Genomic DNA, 10,140 nt, shown 5'->3' on the forward strand with positions numbered 1-10,140 from the left:
TTTATGGTTTATTAACTTTCTTTCACTGGCCTTGTTTAATTTTACTCCCACCTTATCTTTTTAGGGTTGGTGACATTATTCTGATCTTGCAGATGAGGAAACAGAAGCACAGAGACGTTTTGTGGCTTGTTTTGCTGTCCTTAGGCAGAGAGGAGTCTGATGGAGAGTTAACTATAGTATTCTCCATGGCAGATGGCTGTGCCTCCTGTCCAGAGCAAGTTGCCTTAGCAGGATGGAGAACAAAGAGCACTGAGCCAAGAGTCCTTGGCCCCACCACCTTCCATATAACCTGAGGACTTCTGTTTCCTCAATAGGGTTCTTGGGGTCGTTTTTAGGATGAATTGGGTTTTGTGAGAACTGTGTATTGCCATGCAAATATATGTTATGAATAATACCTTTGAACAGTCATTCTTCAGCTTACGGAAGCCTATCCATTTAAGGTAGAAACTTAAGATGTATCTTTCTCCTCCCTGTATTTGGTAAAATTAGGAGCTAGGGCATCATAGTTGAAATGAATTAAAAGAACTTTTTTTCCATTTTTCTAATTTCTATTTCCATAATATAAGTACCCACTCATGGAAAAATAAAAATTAGGTAAGTGATAGAAATTACAAAGAAAGTTACAAATATTCAAAATGCTTCAGTCTACCAACCTTGAAGAATAAAATATTTTCCTATTCAAGAACAAAGAATCTTGTGGTTATGTTGATAGAGAAAATATCTTTAAGCCACACTTTTTAAAAGTCATGCAAAAATAAGCTCTGAGGTTTATTTGTTTTAGTGGGCTGTGCTCCACTGGCATCCTTCCTGGGAACATCATTCTTCTTTCCTTTTGTTTTCCCCTGAATTTTTGAGCATAGGTTTACAGTTTGAAGGGGGAAAAAATATTTTCAGCTTACATTTACTGCTTTTTTTTTTTTCAGTAATAAGGCCACATAAGGTTGAGATCCAGGTATGAGAAAGCTTAATAAAACTGAATGTCTTGGTTCTTGATGACCAGCCAGTGCACATGCCACTAAATAAGTGAGATTCATCCTCTAAGGATTCACAGCGAATCTTTAACCCTGCCCTTGAGAAAGTATTAAAGAAGATCCAGAGAATGGAGCAAAACAAAATACACAACCAAAGACACTGTGTGCTGTCAGCAGCAGGCATGTACTGGTCAAGGAATTAGATGACTCAAGGTGGTGACTCATTCAGCAACTATGTAGTGTTTGCGGCTGAAGAGAAACCTTGGCCAGAGAATGACTAAAATCTATTGGCAGCGTCTTTAAAAGAATCATGACTGGGCCTACACCAGCGAATACGCAAGTGTGCTTTTTTTCTTCATCTTTTACTAATTCAAGACTGAGAGTAAGAAAACACCATCCTTGTTGACGCCCACTATTACAGCATGCTCTCCAGGGCATTCCCAGCAACCACGCTCAGTGAGACTGAGTCCAGATACTTATCTCTGTGTTTGGACGTGGTCATATGTGTGTGTGTTTGTAGTTAGTAGGATGAACAAATCAGACTTACACAAATTGTTAGAGGCACTTGTTCTTGATAATTAAAAAAAAAAAAAAAGCCAAGAGAAAGTTTCCAAATTTAGTTATTGTATTAGTTTCCTGGGGGCTGCCATAACAAAGTGCCACAAACTGAATGGCTTAAACAACAGAAATGTATTCCCTGGCAGTTCTGGAGGCCGGAAGTCTGAGATCCAGGCGTCAGCAGCATTGGTTCCTTCTGAGGTCTGTGAGAAAGAATTCGTTCTGTGCCTCTCCCCGAGCTTCTTGGTGGTTTGCTGGAGGTCTTTGGCATTCCTTGGCTTGTAGAAGCACCATTGTTCTTTATCTTCACCTCCACGTGGCATTCTCCCTGTGTGTCTCTGTCTCCAAATTTCCTCTTTTTAGAAGAACACCAGTCACATTGGATGAGGGGCCCACTCTGCTCCAGTATGGCCTCATGTTAACTAATTGTACCTGCAATGCTCCTATTTCCAAATAAGGTCACATTTCTGAGGTCCTGGCAGTTAGGACTCCAACATAAGAATGGAGGGGAGGGGGACAGAATTCAACCCATCGCCTTCTCCATATCAGCCGGAGCTAAATTATTACAAAACTAGTGGATCCATTTGAAATTTTGTGTTTATCAATGTTAGTCTCTTTTCTAAGTCCAGAAGAAAATTTCAGCTTTAAAAAAGTTTGAATATATTTCACATTAGATGGAGTAACTATTTAAAAATAAGAGAGACTCACTAGCCTAAAACAAAGCAGTTAACCAAACAATTTTTTAATCATCTGAGTATAATGCCATGTAAATACATTTGCATTTATGAATGCAAATGCCACACAAGCATGCCATCATTAACAGTGCAAAACATGAAATTTTAACAAAATTGTTGGACTAGAAGGTAAATTTGGTATCTAAAATTTTAAGACACAATTAGCTTTTGAGGTTGCTCAAAGAGCTTGTTTTTCTTTTTGACATCAATCCTTGTAAAGGGAGCGTGCACGTGTTTGAGCACAGCTATGTACACCCACACCCCTGTGAGTGCAGTGTACATATCTATATCTGTGCTGTTTACAACATTTAGAAGGTCCTCGTGTGAATCAGAATGAACCTAGGCAATAAATGTTCCCTTGAGTCACTAAAGTCAAAGAATAAGATGAGCAGAAAGGATGGCTCAACAGGAAATGGAGTTCTGGGTTAGTTCTGGGTACTAGGGAGGTGTCAGACTTGTGGACTGAAGCTCTTTATCTCTGACTCCAGCTACAAAAGAAGAGCATATTGGCCTTGAAGGTATAATTGACCAGCCGATGTAAGAACTCATTCCTTTAATAGGGACTCATTTCTATCCATCCATGAGCTTTGCACATCCATGTGTGAAGTTATTGCCTTTCTCCTGGTTGGATTAGAGGCTTAGTAAGGGAGAGTCAGCATTCTTGGGCCATTCACTGTGTGAGATCACTGGAGCAAGTGAGTTTAAGAACTAAAGGTAAGATTCTGATCTCTCTTTTTGGGGACTTCTTTTGCTAGGGCCTGGGTTCTAAAGTTTACTATAGCTATAAACCAATATTGTGCCAATGTTTCTTACATGGAGATGAATTTTGAGCAAACTCATTCATTAGCATCATGGTTATCCTTTTTTTGTTAGTTATAATCATTTGTCACTTTAAGGTCTTTTTAGCTCATTAGAGTGTGAAGTATACTAAATTCATATAAGCACAGCCCATATATGCTTTTTCCAAGAGGGCCAGAGACTTAGAATCATAAAATTTTATAGCAGAAAATGACCTTGGAAATCATCTAGTTCAAGCCCTCATTTTACAGATAGGGAAATTAAGTTCTATAGAGGTTAAGTGACTTGTCAAAGGTTAGTGACCAATAAGTCGCAGAACAAGGCTTAAACCCATTTCCTGATCCTTTTTCTCACTGAAATCGCCATTAATGATAGTCCCAGAGCAGGGCTGCAAATGAAGAAAGGACTGTCCTACAACAGGCACTTCAAATAGAATCCTGTCCAATGAATTGGCTATTCCTTATATTTTCTCTGTGGGCATTAATCTCTGGTATATATATTCAAAGCAGATGCTAACGACTTCTTTTTTAATCCTTGGGCAATTCTAAATTTTCAAAGAATTAAAAGGGCTGCTTAAAGAACATAAAAAAAGCAAATGAGGGTTATTCATAAAAAGGAAAAAAGGTACATCTTCAGATCCACTTCACTTTTCCTTTTCTCCAAGCAGTAGTCACAAGGGACATTATCAGATATTAACACGATATAAACAATTGCTAATATCGACAAGCCACATTATACCATACTCCATTAAAATTTAATTTACCAATAGAAGAAATATGGAACTAATTTTAGATTTCTATCACCCACCCAAATATAATTTTATGTTCTCTTTAATTCTGAGATCCCCAAAGCTTATGTCCCAAACATTTTGTGTCATCTAAGAAGAAACTGTATTTCCTACTGCAGAGATTTAGTGCTGCTCCTGCCAGAAGTCAGTGAAGTGTTCTCTTGCTGGCAAGCATTATAGGGCTGGGGTCTAAAAGAAATTAATTTGAGCATTTTGGTTGATTTTAATAGCTTGACCTCTGAGTGTGCGAGCAGTGAGGCCAGGGGGCAATGGCAGGCCATCCACACAGCTGAATTAAAATGAAGCCCTGGCCTTGCTCAGGGAAACCTTCTCTCACCTGCTTTTCATTTCCTTTAGTTATTTCTGGTAATGAAAACTGGAACCACTGCTATATATTTTGGGGTCTAGAAGTTCTATACATTTTTATTTCATACAATATACCTATAATTAAATGTAGGTCTTTGTCTATAAAGGGACAAGACCTAAGTGTTCCTGGAAGAATATGGAAAAAAATCTTAAAAGGTATTCCTTTAAAAATAGTGTTTTTTTCATCCACAATTCCAGATGGAAGACTCTCCCATGTTAGAACCTTCCTACCTGCCCACTGACATTTTCATTTGCTATTCCCTATCTTTCTGCACACTGGCTTTGCCCTTCAATAAGAACCAGAATGACAAAGTGGAATAATAATATCGGCCTGTTTTAAAGAAGCTGAGAGAGTTCTCAGGAAAGTTGAAAGCATTTGGATGGGAAACAGCTCTTCCCGAATTCGTTTCTTGTTTGGGCTTTTTATTCTCCAATCATCTTCCAGACAGTCCTGATGTCTGTATCAAAAGAATGGGACGTGTGGCTCAAAAATGCCAATTGGAACCTTCCCCCATGAGCTCGTAGCATAATTTGTGACGAGTTCAGATCTGGAATTTGGCCCAGCCCCTAATCAATCCTTAGGTGTTCTTGTTATTTTTGTATTGCTGGGGGCAGCCTGCCTATCTTCTTATCACTGTCTTTAATTGACATTCTGAAGTACTGCTATATTGATTGTGACTTTTCTGTCCCCTCTGGTAGCTACTTGGAATCTCATTGATGAGTAGTAATAGCATGATATATATTCATGTGCACATATGCATGAACTACTATGTTCGGTATTTGCATTTGCCTACACGTCTGCTGTGCAAGGGTATGCCATGAGAGAGTCAGCTTCTTCCCCCCTCCCTGCCATATGATGTCTATATATTTATGAGTGGGAGAGAGAGGAGCACTTGGATATATGAATCTGCTTGCAATTTCCTAATGGAATCTGGCAGAAGAGCTTTGCAATAGGACAAGTTCCAGTAAAAAAATGTGTTCATGGAAGCACTTTCCCCTTGTGCCTGTCACCTATTTGCCTTTCCAGAGCGTTGAAAAGATTAATCATGGGATGATCTGGATTCTCCTTTTGGTCAGTAAAACATAATACTCATCTGGATTCTCCTTTTGGTCAGTAAAGCATAATACTCTCTTAAAGAAGTGGAGAATATTAGAATTGTATATTTTTAACGGCATATCCATGGAGGAAGAGTCCAGGTGAACAAGTTCTTGAAGGGGAAATATATCTTCTTATCAATGGCCAAGCTTTCTGTAGCTGACTAGGTTTTGGTACTGTCATTTGGGAGGTGTATGCTCATAATGCTCTTTAAGGAGAAAAGATGAAAATTGTCAATGAGATTAAAGTTGAAGGGTTTGAAAAGTAGTAGGCACTCCTTTCTTGGGAGTGTTGCTGTGTTAGGAGGCCATCTTGAGACTAGAGCCCTCGCAATTCAGAAATGGCTTTTCTACCTCATTAATGCCATGATCTTTTGTTATCCCCCTCTGTGCCTGAATGGACAAAAGGTATACATTTAAATTATGGATCTTAAAGAGAAGCTTTGCAAAGGCCCCCCTAATGGCCCACATTCATACCCCCTAGCTTTTGCCCTCCATTGTGGCCTCAGCCTGGTAAGGGCTGCTGGGATGAGTGGAATTTCTGGAAAGGGGATTGATGGTGGTTAGAGATGCCAACATACAGAAGCCACAAAACTTGGAAATGTGAAATTCTCTGTGTGCATATCCTTTAACTGAAACTTTATGTGTCTCAGGTGAATGAAAAATAAGTTATTTGGGGAAGCCTTTGCCCAATTCACCTGGGATAAGAAGGCCATTGTATCACACATATAATTCCCCAGAGGCTCTAATACTGCAATGTAGCTACACAGCCCTGGGTAGAAAAGATTTCTAAAGAGAAACCTCATCTTTCACACTCTTCAAAAGGACAAACTTTTTGTCAATCTTTTTTCCTTCAAACACAAACTTCAATTAGATCAGAGTAGTTGGTAATGGATATAAAGATAAATGAGGACTATATTTGTTTAGAATTCACCTAAGACAGAGCCAAAATATAATAAATTCGTTTGCTATGGACACTTTCAAAGATTCTTATATCCCACATGACCTCCAGCATTGTCCTCATATGGAAGACTTGCCCTAGGCAACATGTGTGGAATTTGATGGTTAAACATCTGTTGTGACGACACTCTAGTCATCTTAGGGAAGGATTCTAAGTGTTCCGGCAACAGCTACCAAGCCTAGCAGATGGCAGGATGACTGTGGGGACAGACTGGTGATCCTAGAATTGATTCATATGAACAGGTTCAGGAGGAAAAAAGATGCAGCCTTGCAACATTCAGCATTTTCTCCATAGACTAAGCTCTGAAAGTCTCCTGCAGCATGATGCCATCCACGTGTTTGTGTCTCCTGAAAGGACAATGGCCTTAGTGGCTTCCTCACAGAGTCTAGAGGGCCAGAACTGGCAGCTTTGCAGATGTCTGAAGATGTGAATCAAATGAAAGAGAAAATTATAGCAGCTGATATTTATTAATAGTGTTATTCAGATCCTCTACATCTTTACAGATATTTTTGTCTAGTTTTTCTATCAATTGCTATGGGAGGGGAGTAAAATCTCTAACTGTGATTGTAAATTGTCTAGATTGTCAATTTTTACTTTGTGTATTTTGAAGCTGTTATTAGGTACATATACATCTGTAATTGTCATGTTTTTTGTGATTATGAGAAGCCCCTCTTTTCCTCTGGCAAAACTCTATAATGAAGTCTGCTTTATCTGATATTATGATAGCCACTCCAGCCTTCCTATATAGACTGTTTGCATAACGTATCTTTTTTCCATCCAATTGATTTCAACTGATTGGAATCTTTATATTTAAAGTGTATCTCTTATAGGAAATGTATTAGTTTTGAATTTTGCTCTGTATCCACTCTGACAATTTCTTCCTTTTTGTTAAAAGTGTTTAGTCCACTTACATTTAATGTAATTGTTGATATGATTGAATCCAGGCCTACCACTTTCTTGTTCACTTTCTATTTGTCCCAAGTGACATTTATTATGTGCTATTAAGAAAAGTTATCTAAAGCTTGGAAATAAGGGAAGATGATTGTGTGCCTCTCAAAGTCAGCCTAGAGCATTGTCTAACAAGCCCACCTAAGACTCAGCTGAAGGCCAGAGGAAGATAATTTTGACTTACTATTTACTATTAAGGAAACTAATGCACAGAAAGGCTAGTTAACTTGCTCAAGGTCACCCAGTAGTAAGCATTAGAGTTTGAATTCAGAAGCCAAAGCCAATATATTTGATCACTTTACCTTACTGCCTCCCACTGGTAATTGCCTTATCATTGAGCTTATTATGGATTACTATGAGAGGAAGTTGGGAGAGCTATTGCTGCCTGTTGCTAGCTCTGGTCCTGCAGATGGCATTTTCCGTTAAAGGGAAAGGCAGCTGTGCAGAACCTCAAGGTGCACGTGAACTAAGCCCAGGGGTCCCAGGTCAGTGAGGCTCAGCCCAAATGCATTGGGAACCAAACTCACACATGGGTGTTTGTTCACTCTGTTGATCAGGAACCCCTCGTGTGTACCGCTGTTTAACACATGATTAAGCGCATGTAAAAGAAATGCTGTTTTCAGGAAATAATTGCTGAGCATTCTGGTGACGTATATTTGTTCTTCTATTTTGATAGGAGAGTGGGGCTGAGGTGGGGGGAAGGAGAAGTGTGACCAACCAGGGAAACACACTGATGTAGCAAATGTTAGTGATGTTTTAGTACTTCCTCATGAAGCAGTGTGACCTCCTGCCACCCAGACAGGCTCACTCTTCAGATTTTCCTTGCTCACTAGCCACAGATGTTTGTTGTTTTCTTAAATGTTAAGCTTTTTATAGCTCTTCAGTTGCTTATAAAAAGTACCAGTTATTCAGGCCATACAAGATCTGGCTCCGTGCTGGTCCAATGAGCAGTGAGAACACTGGAGGCATATTTTTGTTGCTTCTATTTTCTCACCACTGCCCCTTCCCCGAGTCTCACAAATTTCCCCTTTGGACTCAATGACTCCAGAATTTTGGAATTTACTAAAAAGGCGAACCACCAATTGGTCTTTGCTGTTCAAGAAAAATTCATCACTGACTCACCTCCCTCCCAGTTCTTGGCTCTCCACAGCTGTGTGAAGAGTAGATCAATGGATGGGGCCTTGTGTCACAAATCACGGCTGCTCCTAGGGGTCCAGGGTTGGGGGAGCACTCCAGCCTGTACAGATGTACCTGTGATCTCTACAGAAGAGAAGTCTCATCTTTGCCCCCGAGGAGAAAAGAGCCCAGGACTTGGAGTGCCTTCGCTGAATAGGTAGGAACTTCCCAGTTTGCATCCTCTGTGAAAAGCAGTTAGGACTAGCTCCAGAAGGGATCTGATAGAATGAGAAGGAAGAAGTCAGAAGCCACAGTCAAGATCGCAAACAGAATTGGTATATTTGAAGGAATCAGTCTCCCTTGTGCTGGGAGGCCTTCACAGCGTCATCTGCCGGTTGTACACACATTCTACGATGACTTCTCATGATAAACATAAAACTCTCGGGGAAAATGTTGTGATCTTAGTGCAAGAGGATATCATTAAACACAACATGGAAAAAATCCTGTTAGGAGAGCCATGGCTGAGAAAATCTGCATGTGTGTTCTAGCATGGAGTTTCACCATGTATGAGCTCCAGACCTTGGGGGCACTTGGACTGATTTCAAGGGTCCTAGCATTTGGAATTGATTTAATGAATAACCATCTGACACATATGTGTTCTATTTTCCACAAGAATGTAGATACTGAAATGATTATTAAAATATTAATTTAAATGCAATATTGAATTATTAGTGTTTTTTAAAAGTTTTTGATTTTTAAAATTTTTATTATTTTTTTAACCATACTGTATAGCTGTAGAATAGGAGATGCTGCGTCAAAAGCCATTGGCCTCATGTCCAGGATGTCATAAAGAAACTCCGTAGGAGCCACTGGCCAACTATTTGGGTTGAAGAGGGTCAAATTATGGGGTTTGTTTTCAGGAAACCTTATCCTCAGCCTTGTTTTCTTGGTGCTTGCTCTTGTTAGAAAGGAGGACAACTTACCTAGCATATTACATGGGATGATTTTGCAGAACGAATGCTCGTTAAACATGTTTTGAGGTGGAAAATAGACATTTTCCAAGTGTCAGCCTTCTAAAAGGCCTATTTATCAGAGTGAATTGTGTGTTTTTAGCTCAGAGGCTTTGATATGTACCTATTGCAATTCTGTGCTTTTAAGTGTCCATATAATAATAACAACGACTAATGTTTATTGAGCATTTATTACATGCCAGACACTATTCTAAACACTTAACATGTGTTATCTCAACAAATTTTCAAGTTTTCATGGTAGCTATTATTTTCTTTTCTTTTCTCCTTCCTTCCTTCCTTCCTTCCTCCCTCCCCTCCTCCTCCTCCTTCTTCTTCTTTTCCTCCTCCTCCTCCTCCTTCTCCTTCCCCTTCCTTTTTTCTTTTTTTCTCTTCTCTTCTTTTCTTTCTTTCTTTCTTTCTTTCTTTCTTTCTTTCTTTCTCTTTCTCTCTGTCTCTCTCTTTCTTTCTTTCTTTTCTTTCTCACTTAACATGCATTAAACTCAACAAGTTTTCCTGGTAGCTATTATTATTTTCTCTTGCTTGCTTGCTTGCTTGCTTTCTTCTTTCTTTCTTTTTTTTTTTTTTTTTCCAGACTCTCCCTCTGTCTCCCAGGCTGGAGTGCAGTGGTGTGATCTCAGCTCACTGCAACCTCTGCCTCCTAGGTTCAAGGGATTCACCTGCCTCAGCCTCCCAGGTAGCTGGGATTACAGGCACCCCCTCTATGACACCCGGCTAATTTTTGTATTTGTAGTAGAGATAGGGTTTCAGCACATTGACCAGGCTGATACTGAACTCC

The sequence above is a fragment of the Pongo abelii genome, chromosome 5 (genome assembly GCF_028885655.2).
Source record: "Pongo abelii isolate AG06213 chromosome 5, NHGRI_mPonAbe1-v2.0_pri, whole genome shotgun sequence".
In the NCBI taxonomy this organism is placed as follows: domain Eukaryota; kingdom Metazoa; phylum Chordata; class Mammalia; order Primates; family Hominidae; genus Pongo; species Pongo abelii.